This window comes from Cherax quadricarinatus, chromosome 79 (assembly GCF_038502225.1).
Source record: "Cherax quadricarinatus isolate ZL_2023a chromosome 79, ASM3850222v1, whole genome shotgun sequence".
NCBI classification, from domain to species: Eukaryota; Metazoa; Arthropoda; class Malacostraca; order Decapoda; family Parastacidae; genus Cherax; species Cherax quadricarinatus.
The window spans coordinates 16,897,304-16,909,437 of record NC_091370.1 but is presented as its reverse complement, the minus strand read 5'-3'; the positions used below and the strand labels follow the sequence as shown (position 1 = coordinate 16,909,437).

Below are 12,134 nucleotides of genomic sequence, written 5' to 3'. Positions count from 1 at the left end.
GAAAAAATATTTCAAACCTAGCACCTAGAAGGGGGGGCAGGAGGTGAAGTGGTCTTCATGGGTGGTGGCGTGAAGGGTGTTGGGGAGGGAGGTCATCCAGCCAGCTGCCCCTTGACTCTAGGAGGGTGAGGGGAGTGAGGGGGGAGGAGGGTCAAGCATCTCAAAGAAGCAGTGAGAACTTTAAGACGAGACCGAGACGCTCTCGAGGACGACGAGACGTAAGTGCCACTCGAGCCTCAGGAAGGAGGTCGAGTTGTGCAGCGTGTGGGAGAGGATAGGCAAGAAAGATGAGAAGGAGGGAGTGGAGAGGCAAGAACGACGAAGAGGAAGAAGAGTAAAAGGATAAAGTGATAAGACACTAGATAAACAGGAGATAAAGGAAGTGGAGAAGAGGAAGGAGTTATCAGTATTGAATAATAAAATATTTATATAGTTTAAGAATATGAATATTATTGCATAAGGTTGTGTTTCCTTAGTTATTACTGGTCTGTGATGCAGCTCAATACTTTGAGGCGAGTACACGATATCCATTCAGTGGATATCGTGTACTCACCTAGTTGTTTTAGCAGGGGTAGAGTCACTGCTCCTCGATCGTCCGCCTTAGTAATATCGACCGACTAAGAACCAATAAGGCTTTTAAATTACTGGGAACGCCTCAATGTCCTAAATATGTACTCGCTGGAGCGAAGAGTGAGGTACATAATAATATATACGTGGAGAGTACTCGAGGAAACCATACCAGGAGAGAGACTGATCCCGGGTTCTATTCCCGCCCGTGGTATGGTTTGTTTACAATCGTGTGCTCACCTAATTGTGGTTGCAGGGGTCGAGACTCAGTTCCTGTCATTACGATTTCGTAAGTGAGAGTACTCGAGGGCCTGGTCCAAAATCTGCACACTGCCATAACATACCAGAGTGAGATACGGGAGCGTGCATAATAAACCCATTGAAAAACAGAGGTGCCGTGGGCACAATAAGAGAACACTATCAACATCCGTGGTCCCGGGCTTATTCAGCCTCTTACCAGAAGATATCAAAAACAAAAAGTTGAAAAGGAAACTAATAATATCTCTACTATGCCAGAAGAGATGCTAGGTTGTGAGCGAGTAAGCACCCTGTGGGAAGTATGGCACCCCTCCCAGGGAGACTTTCCCCTACCCGTAAGGACAAACCATTCAAGCCCCACTACAGCGTTAAGGTGATCCAGGGTCCGAGTGTCTTCCATACGTATATCATCCTCACGTTTCAAAATATTATTGAACATCTGCAAGTACCAACAATATATCAGCAACTACCTTTACGAGTACCCAGCTAAACCTCACCAGAACCCGTAATAATAATAATAATTTTTACAAGTACATGTACAAAGTAAACAGACCATAGCTGACATCAATGACATACTTCATTAAAAGCCGACTGTTATTTACCTGAAGGGTATTCCGGGGATCAGCGCCCCTGCGGCCGGGTCCACGACCAGGCAGAGCATTTAGGGCAAATTAGGTAAATTTTGTCCCAGGATGCGACCCACACCGATCGACTAACACCCAGGCACCTATTTTACTGATAGGTGAACATGGACAGCAGGTGTCTTTGAGGAAACACGTCCTAATGCTTCCACCCTTTCCGGGGATCGAACCACGGATACTCAGTGCGTGAAGCGAGAGCGTTGCCTACCAGGCTTACGGGAGCTCCACATCACGTTACCTCAACAGCTGCATTGCATTTGCTTTTTTTTTCGTTTGAAGGTCAGCGTCTACGCAAAATAGCGCTTGCTAGCTACACCAGGAACACCCACCCACCCAGTGTAGCAAGGGTACGCCAGCTACACCAGGAACACCCACCCACCCAGTGCAGCAAGGGTACGCCAGCTACACCAGGAACACCCACCCACCCAGTGCAGCAAGGGTACGCTAGCTACACCAGGAACACCCACCCTCCCAGTGTAGCAAGGGTACGCTAGCTACACCAGGAACACCCACCCACCCAGTGCAGCAAGGGTACGCCAGCTACACCAGGAACACCCACCCACCCAGTGCAGCAAGGGTACGCTAGCTACACCAGGAACACCCACCCTCCCAGTGTAGCAAGGGTACGCTAGCTACACCAGGAACACCCACCCACCCAGTGCAGCAAGGGTACGCCAGCTACACCAGGAACACCCACCCACCCAGTGTAGCAAGGGTACGCTAGCTACACCAGGAACACCCACCCACCCAGTGTAGCAAGGGTACGCCAGCTACACCAGGAACACCCACCCACCCAGTGTAGCAAGGGTACGCTAGCTACACCAGGAACACCCACCCTCCCAGTGTAGCAAGGGAACGCTAGCTACACCAGGAACACCCACCCACCCAGTGTAGCAAGGGTACGCCAGCTACACCAGGAACACCCACCCACCCCGTGTAGCAAGGGTACGCCAGCTACACCAGAACACCCACCCTCCCAGTGTAGCAAGAGTACGCCAGCTACACCAGAACACCCACCCTCCCAGTGTAGCAAGGGTACGCCAGCTACACCAGGAACACCCACCCTCCCAGTGTAGCAAGAGTACGCCAGCTACACCAGAACACCCACCCTCCCAGTGTAGCAAGGGTACGCCAGCTACACCAGGAACACCCACCCTCCCAGTGTAGCAAGGGTACGCCAGCTACACCAGGAACACCCACCCTCCCAGTGTAGCAAGGGTACGCCAGCTACACTGGGAACACCCACCCACCCAGTGTAGCAAGGGTACGCCAGCTACACCAGGAACACCCACTATCCCAGTGTAGCAAGAATACGCCAGCTACACTGGGAACACCCACCCTCCCAGTGTAGCAAGGATATGCCAGCTACACTGGGAACACCCACCCTCCCAGTGTAGCAAGAATACGCCAGCTACACTGGGAGCACCCACCCACCCACCCAGTGAAGCAAGGGTACGCCAGCTACACTGGGAACACCCACCCTCCCAGTGAAGCAAGGATATGCCAGCTACACTGGGAACACCCACCCACCCAGTGAAGCAAGGATATGCCAGCTACACTGGGAACACCCACCCACCCAGTGAAGCAAGGATATGCCAGCTACACTGGGAACACCCACCCACCCAGTGAAGCAAGGATATGCCAGCTACACTGGGAACACCCACCCACCCAGTGAAGCAAGGATATGCCAGCTACACTGGGAACACCCACCCACCCAGTGAAGCAAGAATACGCCAGCTACACTGGGAACACCCACCCACCCAGTGAAGCAAGGATATGCCAGCTACACTGGGAACACCCACCCACCCAGTGAAGCAAGGATATGCCAGCTACACTGGGAACACCCACCCACCCAGTGAAGCAAGGATATGCCAGCTACACTGGGAACACCCACCCTCCCAGTGTAGCAAGAATACGCCAGCTACACTGGGAACACCCACCCTCCCAGTGAAGCAAGAATACGCCAGCTACACTGGGAACACCCACCCTCCCAGTGTAGCAAGAATACGCCAGCTACACTGGGAACACCCACCCTCCCAGTGTAGCAAGAATACGCCAGCTACACTGGGAACACCCACCCACCCAGTGTAGCAAGAATACGCCAGCTACACTGGGAACACCCACCCTCCCAGTGAAGCAAGAATACGCCAGCTACACTGGGAACACCCACCCACCCAGTGAAGCAAGGATATGCCAGCTACACTGGGAACACCCACCCACCCAGTGAAGCAAGAATACGCCAGCTACACTGGGAACACCCACCCTCCCAGTGAAGCAAGGATATGCCAGCTACACTGGGAACACCCACCCACCCAGTGAAGCAAGGATACGCCAGCTACACTGGGAACACCCACCCACCCAGTGAAGCAAGGATATGCCAGCTACACTGGGAACACCCACCCACCCAGTGAAGCAAGGATATGCCAGCTACACTGGGAACACCCACCCACCCATTGAAGCAAGGATACGCCAGCTACACTGGGAACACCCACCCTCCCAGTGAAGCAAGGATATGCCAGCTACACTGGGAACACCCACCCACCCAGTGAAGCAAGCATACACAGACCACCTTGTTCTTATCCTGTGCCAATGTCCCAGTCATCATAATCTAATTGACAAACAAACTCCTTGCCTCCTGCCCCCTACACCCGACACATGTGGGTCACCCTAAGTGATTTATTTGATCTCGTATCAAATCAAGACGAAGGCACGTACGCCCGCCCACAAGGGCAGCCAGAAAACAGTAATGCCGGTCGATAAAGCCGCTAGGAAACATCTGTACTTAAGTAGTTACATCACGTATTTCTGAAGTTCTATAATTTTCTTTATTTTTAAAAAAAAATTGATTTAAAGCAAGTGCCTTATTTTACAGACTGATTATGTTTCAAATTTCCAAAGACTAGCAAATGCAAGAAGTGTCTTCAGAAAGTTAAATGTGAACCACAAGAAGCGCTATGACACTAACACCCGTCCTCGAGTAGTCAACACCAGCTTTGAACCCGTTCCTCCCGGGAAGAGGGAGAAGTGTTAATAAAACAGGGAAGAAGAGGAAGAAGTGTTAATGAATCAGGAAGAGGAAGTATTAATGCATCAAGAAAAGGGTGAATGAGGGACAAGAAAGGTGTTAATGAATGAAGGAAGCAGAGGATAGCGTGATATAGGTAGTGTGGAGAGCAACACAAGGCCGGAGATGATCCACCAAACGCCGAGCTTCATGACATAAAAACCATAATCAGTGTTCCAGATTCATCTTTTCCGGCAGCGAGTGTGTGTTACAGGTGGATACGCCCCGACTGCTCTCCTGGGCAAATCACTCGCTCAAAAGCTCAAAGTTAAGCTTGTATTATCCTCTGATCCACATCCTCACCATGTTTTTATTCACATTTTTTTCGTAAAATCGGATACAATGCGTTAATATCCTGTATCATATAGTACACAGTGGGGAAGATACATAGAATATGACAGGATAACACAGCTATCACACAGGATGGTTTCGTGTTAGAAGCTATCAGTATTACACGAATATTTTCTCATGGCAGGTTTACTGCCTTGGGTCGCTAGGTTGGAACAGAAAATTAACTGTCCTGGGATCCCTAGTTGCCCTGACGAGTCTTTTGCCTAGCTCCTTTAGAAACTTGGATGCGCTCTTTCCCCATGGACCGAGGGTCTCTGAACCAGTGGTTAGCACACTGGCCTGAGAGTTTCAAGACTCACCTGCCACGGGATAAACCCACCCGTTCTGTGATTTGGTCTCTCAACCTTGGAAACAAACAATGATGGGCATGTTTACCATATTTTCTAGATTTTTGGAATTCCATGAAGCTGGCAGCTGCTGCTCCTTCCTCCTGCTGTACTGTAGATAGGTATCAACCAATGTGGATGCACATATGTAGCCCCACACCACCTGCTTTCCATCTGCCCAGGCTTGCAGGGTTATTCCATTTGGATGCTTTTGGTTGTCACTGGATCTGCATAAGTGGGGTGGCTCCCTTATTGCTGGATATCCGGCTCTTGCAAAGCTCTTCATGTTATTAACCTCTTCAAGCCTAGAAATTTTTCCCTCTGATCTACCAAACAAGATCATGGTATCTGACTCGGTCTGCCTATGCACTGTGCAGATACACCTATGTTAAGCAAGGATACAGGGGGCATGGCGAAGTCCAACACTATTGCAGATGCTCTTCGGGTCAAGGCGTTTGCTAAGGAAGAAATTGGAGACTGCCAACAGGAAATCCCCCGCATGAGTAGCTCTCACTTTCAGGAAGAGAACTCTGTCCTTCCCCCGACACACAAAAGAATTGTTGAGGTTACATTCTCCATTACTCGGCCATCCCAATGTGACTGTAATTGCTGGGGGAGCAAGTCTGTCTGCCGAGCGAGTCAGGTCATCCCAGAACCTGACTCCAAAAAGTGAACTTTTACACCAACATTGTCCCTTATGTATTAAACACTTTTGACAAGACGTTTAATACTAACACCGGTGAGTTTCGAAAGAGTTACTACTCCCGGAGCCCAACCATGGGCCAGGCTCGTCTGGTGCTAGGCTGGTCAACCAGGCTGTTGCTGTTGGTGGCCCGCTGCCCCACATATCCATCACAGCCTGGTTGATCTGGCACCTGGTAAAGTTACACACTAGCTATAACTATTACACAAATACTAAGCAGGCACACAATATGATCTAGGAAGCAGGACCCTTGAGCAGCATTCTTCAACGATAGTCTTTCAGTTAACATTTATAAAGTTAGGTGAGGTTTATCAACAGGATAAGTGTTTCCTGACGCTGGTCTTGGTCATATGATGACCCGCCAATGGAGCTTTTGGTCATCTGACCGAGGCCTTCCACTGGCTTACCCCTCCACCCCCTTTAGAAAATATGGTATTATTATTTAGAAAGAAGAGGCTTTACAAACATAAGAACAAACCCATACAATGGTTCTGAGGTACAGTGCATTACATCTAGGACTACCATACAAAATCAAACAGCGTTATTTATTTGGTCAAGTAGGCCAAGGCAATGCTCGTTTAGTCTTCTATTCCCATTCTTGTGTTTACTAAAGTGTTGCGATATGCCTCTTCAACAATACTTTATTATACATGATGTACACAATACAAAAATTTACTGTGAAGTATGGTTAACTATTGCTATGTTAGAGGAAGGTGGGATATTATCAAGGCTTGAGTAATTCACCTCACGGTGGGAGAAAAAATTTAATCATGGATCCTTAAAAGAAAGGCAAAAACGCGTGGGAACTTTTACAAGGACAACAGCGGAAGGTAAAGAGTTAAAATCTGTTGACGAGGAGAGTATAACACCTTTCAACACTTGCCAGAAAAGCCAGGAATGAACGGAGGGAGGGGGTGAGCACAGGGTGGGGAAGGAAGCAAAGAGGGGCGAGCACAGGGTGGGGAAGGAAGCAGAGGGGAGAGCACAGGGTGGGGAAGGAAGCAGAGAGGGGAGAGCACAGGGTGGGGAATGAAGCAGAGGGAGGAGAGGGAGGGGAGAGCACAGGGTGGGGAAGGAAGCAGAGGAAGGAGAGGGAGGGCAGATTGAGAAGGTAGAGGGGTGAAGGCAGTTTTCTTAACTGGATACATCAACAGTGTGCTGCTACCCTATATTACAACTACGTAGTGGAAACAAAAGGTAGCAAAGAGTGTGAGAAGTAGCGAGGGAGAGGTGCAAGCACAGCACAGTCCGAGGCAGATGAGAGCCATCGGCGTTACACTGGGTCCTGGAAGAACAAAAGGTGTTCAATATGTGCCTTGGAAACAATAGTCAATGGGAAGGAAGCTGGGCGTCGATAGACGGCGGCGGCGTCGATAGACGGCGGCGGCGTCGATAGGCGGCGACGGCTGCTGCTGCTGATCTCGCACAATGAAGCCTCACACTTGCTTTGTCTCTATGCTAACGTCTCTCCAGTCTCTCACACCAATAGAGCGTCAGTCTCTCCCTCAAGTGCAGTAAAGGTGAGTGCTTGTGTTGGCTCGTGGGAGGTGTTAGGTAAACAACTCCCGCCCTACACCTCTCCTACTACTACAAAAAACACTCAACACTAGGGCATATTAGCCAACATTTCGGTCGTGCTGGGACCCTGATCACAAAAGTGATAAAGGTCCCTGCAATCCCCGATACCACTGTTTACTATTATTCTTTGGGTTTTATTTATTAGAAACTTAAATGCATCTTCCCACATTCCCAGTTATAGCTCTTGCACGCAGTTTATGTATACATCTGATTTTTGCTTGTACTCAAGTGCATCCTTCGATATACCTTTGATGGGTTTTGAGTATTTTGCTATTGCAGCAGCCCAGCCCTGAGTTAATCTTATTTGGTGCTTGCTTGATCAACCAGGCTGTTGTTACTGAAGCCTTATTTGGAGTAAGTACTTATGATGAACTCTTGATCCAAGAAGAAACTCTCTCATAACTGATTACCTCCCATTCCTCAAATACTGTACGACCCCTACGGATTTAACGCTTCCACAACTACAATAGGAGGAAGGTGATAAAATAAAGGGAAGATATAGAAGGGAGATGAACAGGAAAGTGATGGAAAGGAGGGAGAGTTGGTGATGGGAACTGGGAGGTTATCGTACTGGGGTGGTGAATAGTTCACCGGCTCTCGACGTGTGATCTCTGGCTACAATTACGTAGCATCTTCAAGACAGGTTGAGAGATTGCTGATGCATCAGCTTAGCGAGTGTTGGAGCCATGGTTGTGGCGTAGGAGGGTGGGAGACGAGTACTGGTGATGGTAAAGAGAACTCTTAGCTTTTAATTATCCGATACTGAAGCACCCGAGAGAGCTCTCCCTGACGAGTGCTGATCAACTATTAATTGTGTAATTAATGACAAGAATGAGAGACCAGGTAAATATGGCTTTGTACCAGAGGTAACCTTTGTGATGTTTTGGTTGTAAGTGGTGGTATCGTAGCAGTGGAGGAGGTATCGTAGCAGTGGTGGAGGTATTGTAGCAGTGGTGGAGGTATTGTAACAGTGGAGGTATCGCAGCAGTGGTGGTGGTGTTGGTGAAGGTATAGATGCAAGTGACTGAATTTCCAGAGTTTTTCTACTCTCGGAACCAGGATCTGGGCCAGGCTTGACTGGCGGCCCGCTGGCCCATATATCCATCATAGCCTGGTTCATCTGGGGCTTGGAGATACTTGTCCAGTTTCCTCCATGACTTCTACACGGGTCCCAGCAATGTTTGGTATCTTCTGGTAAGATAAATAGTCTGGGACCTTAGAGCTTGATACCAATGTGTTACGGTGCCCACGGTGCTCCTGCTTTACATTTGGTTCATTTTGTATTTCCATCTCTCTCATGTTGAGAAAGTGCACAGATTTGAGATTAGGCCCTCGAGTACTTTCCACGGATGTTATGCATCTCTCCCCTCCACTCCAGCGAGTACATGGCGTTCTCGGTAATTTAAACGCTTTACTGGCTCTCTGCGAGCCGGAAATGATACATCTGTCCCAGTTCTGATATTTCCGCTGTCCTGAACGGAACGGTCAACACCGAACACTAAACGAGAAAGCGCAACGGAACGCTCAACACCGAACACTAAACGAGAAAGCACAAGCGATTTGAATGGCGTCACCATTTCCCTCGTTCTGAAAGTTCTCATTATCCACCCCGTCATTTTCCTGGTTGTTCTGCAGTCAGCCGACTTAATTACTCCCAGGTCTTTCACGCGTTCCCTTCCTTCTATTTGACGATCTCTCGAGTTTTGTATACAGTGTTTCTTTTGAGTTCGTTCTCTTCACATGAGAGCTGCTGAAACCTGTCACCAGAACAACGGTAGGGAGGACGAACATTAGGAGAGGAAAAAAAAAAAGTCATCTTCGTAAGTAATCTCAGATGCTGCAGCTCTCAGTCCTCCACTCAAACTTCCCACTCTACTACTACTTCCCTACTATACCCTCTCATTCTCCTCACCCCCTCTCATTCTCTCTCATGCCCCCACGTCGTCCAGGAGTCACCTAGTGAGCTCCACAAGTCTCCACAGCTTCATTAAGCTCCCTTCATGATGCTGGCTGGAGCCGGGCCACTTGAAGATGGATGGGGGATAAGAGGGACGTAAGGAGAGACAGAAGAGACTAGGGAGAGGGGGGGGGGCGAGGGAAGAGGGGAGTATAAGGGAGGGAGAACACCGGGAAGGGAGAACATGGGGTCTTCCTGTCTACCTGGCGGGGTGTACCGGAGGGGGGGTCAACGCCCCCGCGGCCCGGTCCTCGACCAGGCCTCCCTGTGGATCAGGGCTTGATCAACCAGGCTGTTACTGTTGGCTGCAAGTAGTCCAACGTACGAAAGGTGGCAGTATCAAGCATGTCTTAACAAGCCAATCCACTGTATTCAGGGGAAAGTGCTAAACCCGTAGGGGTCAAAGCCTAGAAAAATTGGAGGCAATGAGGTTCGATCCAAGAAAATGGGAGATTAGTCCAATTCCTGGAATCAAGAGCCCCCTCAAGAGGCCTTAAGGGGTAAATATAGGAAGTGTAAAGCGTGTGAAATGACAGAGGCCGAGGACGGAGGCTGAAGCCTACATTAACTCTGCTTTACTGATGATATACCTCTGATAACTTTCCAGAGTTTTCCTATTCCCGGAGCCTGGCCCATCTGGTGCTTGCCTGGTCAACCAGGCTGTTGCTGCTGCCCGACATATTAATATCCACTTGGAGCTTCACACTAACCAGATTGATTTATATGATCATTTACTCTCTATTAGCCAAGATAATACAGTATTATCGTTCCGAGTCTTTCTACTTCCGGAGCCCGGCCATGGACCAGGCTCGTCTGGTGCTTGCTTGGTTAACCTGGCTGTTTCTGCTGGTGGCCTGCTGACCCACATATCCATCACAGCTTGGTTGATCTAGTGAAGATACCTGTCCAGTTTCCTCTTGAAGACTTCTATCTACACTTGTCCCAGCAGTGTTTCTATCTTCTGGTAAGATGTTGAATAGTCTGGGACCCCGGACTTACTGTGTTCACTGCACCCCTAATATTCACTGGGTTTATTTTGCACTTTCTCCCATATCTCTCACTTCAGTATGTTATGGCTTCCTTACAAGAATGAAGGTGGGGGGAGGGAGGAGGAGGAGGACCATATCTATGAAGGGCTTCACGTAAGTGACGCTATTCTCTCCTCCCTCGGATTAAACCCAATTACCCTTACCTTTTATCGGGTTTTGTACAAGCCTTACGGGTTTAATCCTTCACTGTCACTATAATGATGCCCACAAGGCCTTCCTCTCGTTTCACGGGTCCTACCCTCTTCCACCTTTGACCCATCCCGTGTGATGGAACATGGCTCGGAAACGAGTAACGTCCCTTCCCACCATGTAACATGTAACATCCCTTCCCACCATGTAACGTCCCTTCCCACCATGTAACAAGTAACGTCCCTTCCCACCACGTAACAAGTAACGGGGGTGACCGCACACTGATGTACTCAATTCTGTTTAAATACAAAACTAACAGCCTCACCGTGGCGGTGCCTACCAGTGAACCAGCCAAGACAACACCTGTGACCAAGCTAAGACAACACATACCTCTCGGGTGCCCGGGGCTTGAAAGGGGCATGACCCCAATGTGCCCGTCTACCACAGCAACCACAACCACTGAGGGTGTCAGCACCACCATAACACTCACGGTGGGAGAGAGAAGAAAGTGAGCAAGGAGCGGGTCAGCCAGAGTGACTCATGTCATGTCTGACTACCAAGTAAATAACTCTCTCTACACTTTATGACTTGACGGAGAGAGGGGAGGGAGGGAGGGAGAGAGGATAAGATGCGGGAGAGGATGAGAGAGAGAAAGAAAATTTAAGACATGAACGAAGGTAAGTACGAGAACAGTATTTCAAACCAATCTCAGACTGCTGCACTGCTACTGGCATAGTCTCCCACCAGTAGTATCACGTTTACCTCTACGACCACTACTACTATTACTACTAGTTTTCACCTTCATGTGACCCATGATTACACCTAACCTTTGATATACCTGTGATGAGTTTCGAGAATCTTACTACTCTCTGAGCCCGGCCATGGCCAGGTTCAATTCTGAAAGGAAATAGTGCCAATATATAAGGTGGAGCAAGAGAGGTGGAGGCAAAGAAAGTTTTGTATAGAACCAAGGAGATTAGACAGTCAGATGACCAAAGTGTCAAAATATTTGCGTCTTTAACCAAGTTGTCGATTGAAGATTCGACTATAAATACGATTCAATACCTCCCTGATTCCCTCTACTCTTCCCCCTCCAGCAAGGAGCCTCCCCTAACCCCACCCGTCTCGCCAACGATCATTCCTCGTCACCCTTCATAACCACACCTGAATAAACTCAAGTCTGCGATCTACAACTTCAACTCCCCGAGCTCCTCTCCCCGCCACATCAGCACCCGCCACCCTCCCTCTACCACTGTCTGAAACTAGGGTCAGAAGAGTAATGGTGAGTTGCTTGCGATTATGACTGGGAACCAGACTTTCCTTAACGAGGGACATTCCCCTGAGGCACCAATATGTCGCAGGCACCAGCACAACTGCACGTTCTTGGGCTGTGTATGTAAAAACTACCAGTTGGCGCTATCAGAGTAGAAACACATTAATCGGAGAACATTATACAATTCCTCTGCATATATTATCTATCGGCAGGTGACAATTTCAGCCTATACAATGTT

At 48.9% G+C, this 12,134-nt stretch overlaps 1 protein-coding gene across 5 annotated transcripts in view; it reads right to left on the bottom strand.

Annotated features, from left to right (window-relative positions):
* Positions 1-12,134, bottom strand: part of LOC128702802 (semaphorin-1A-like) — a 548,739-nt gene that overhangs the window by 293,833 nt on the left and 242,772 nt on the right. The gene's annotated exons all lie outside the window — the stretch shown is intronic.